This window comes from Pleurodeles waltl, chromosome 6 (genome assembly GCF_031143425.1).
Source record: "Pleurodeles waltl isolate 20211129_DDA chromosome 6, aPleWal1.hap1.20221129, whole genome shotgun sequence".
Lineage (NCBI taxonomy): Eukaryota > Metazoa > Chordata > Amphibia > Caudata > Salamandridae > Pleurodeles > Pleurodeles waltl.
This window is the reverse complement of record NC_090445.1, coordinates 137,017,947-137,019,841: the sequence shown is the minus strand read 5'-3', so window position 1 is coordinate 137,019,841 and position 1,895 is coordinate 137,017,947. Positions and strand designations below refer to the sequence as shown.

Sequence of the window (1,895 nt, the reverse complement as noted above, 5' to 3'; positions counted from 1 at the left end):
AGGAACTCTTACCAGGAGGAACTGCTGCAATTCCTCCATGAAAACGCAAATAGTGTGAGAGTTTTCCTGCTGTGACACATTAAATACAGGTATCCTAAAACTGAAATTTGATGTAGAAACGGGTAGATAAAGAAAAGTTTATATTTATTAATTATACATCTATACCTCAGTTTTACTTGTGACAGGCCTGCTTTTTCCAATTGCCCTTCAATATTCTCTGTGCAAATAGCTCGTGTCTGGGCTTTACTTTCCACGAGTCATGTTGTGGTGTCATGGGCTTTCCTTTACACAAGTCATGTTGTGGTGTCTTGGGCTTTACACAAGTCATGTTGTGGTGTCTTGGGCTTTTCATTACTCAAGTCAAGTTACGAAGGGTAGAGCAGATACTGGCTCCATCATACGAATGCCAGCATCACAGCTCTGACTTAGCCTAAAAATGATGTCACATCGGCCGCTCAATTTAGAACGGCCTGTCCTATGCCACTTTTTCCACGATGACTCAAGGAAAAGTGACATTTAAAGTGTAGAATAACAGGAGTATTTGTACTGCAAAGAAAGTGAGTGATGGACAGAGAAAGGAGTGCGAGAACAGAGTAAGGCTTTAAGATGCCTGTTTATTCTGTGCTCTGTAACCTGAATCCGGCGCGGGCTTTCCTCTTCTGTTGTTAACACCGCCATTAGCAATGAATTACCTGAACTTTGTCCACATTACACAAGGAGGCTGCCCGCAGTTCTCATTTACCCAGAAACCCTGCATCTGTTTTGCATATGGTTAAAGGTTAATTTTCTGAACTTTTGACTCAACACAGGAAAATAAAGGCAATCCAAGACCGAGCTGCGCAAGAACAAGAATAAACAGTGAAGAAAAAAGTGGACCTAGCAGGGGTACAAATCTTGGCCCTCACCCTATCTTTACAAGAAAACGTATTCTTGTGATATATATACCTGTTCCCCAGGTGTTTACTCTTGCCTGGATGAACCTCAGTGGTCTGGGGTGCAGGCTTCAAACCTGTAGCTGTCTAGCGACAGAGTGGTTCAATTCCACCTTCTGGGCGAGTGGCTCCACTCTAACAGTTTGTTTTTTCAGGCAGTAAATTATTTAAATGCATAGATACAAATACAAGTATAACACCTCGGGCACATCATAGGACCCTGTGTTTTGTCAGTATAGACACGAAATCTGCCTGGACACCAGGGAATTTTACCCTACCCTAGTGTTATGCAAATGTCAAATAAAAACACATCAAAGCTTCCCAGTCCTATCAGTAATTATTACGTACCTGTTCATTAGCAATTAACTTGCAAAGCCCTGAAAGTCCTTGTAGGAAGGTCAGTGCTGCATAAATATATCCCAAAACAACAATAATTAAAAATAAATTCAGCATTCCTTACAGACAATGAGGAAACAACTCTGAATGTTATATGTCAGTATACATAACACACTGAGGCACAAACACACAGTCACATACCCCTGAAAGGAGTGAATTACACAGATTGCCATCAGAAGAACAGGCCTCATTCAGGACGGAGGGAGTACAAAGACATTCATTACCAAAGGGTGATTATGCAGAACTGAATACATGTTTAATCCACGTTTTGCATTTGTCCATTAATCAAAAACAAATTCCTTTGTAGTTCATCAGTAGAATTGCTTGATATTATTGTGGCTGCATTTGTAAATTCAGAATGTTCATCAGCCCAATGTCATGATGACAATTTTTTTTTCTGGCTACTGTTTGTGTTCACTATGTGTAGCAGCCAATATTTGGCAGTCAAATTTTTAGCAGCCAGATATTCAGCAGCCCAGCCACAGGGTTATATCACCATTTAAGATGAAACACTGACATGGAGAATTACTAGTTAAGACGTGTAGTTGCCATCACTCTGCGGTAGGA

The 1,895-nt window shown here is 40.7% G+C and overlaps 1 non-coding gene across 1 annotated transcript; it reads left to right on the top strand.

Annotated features, from left to right (window-relative positions):
• Positions 1-968: 968 nt before the first annotated feature.
• On the top strand, positions 969-1,055 carry TRNASTOP-UCA (transfer RNA opal suppressor (anticodon UCA)). The gene has a single exon. It is a non-coding gene; the product is annotated as a tRNA-Sec (tRNA).
• Positions 1,056-1,895: the final 840 nt, after the last annotated feature.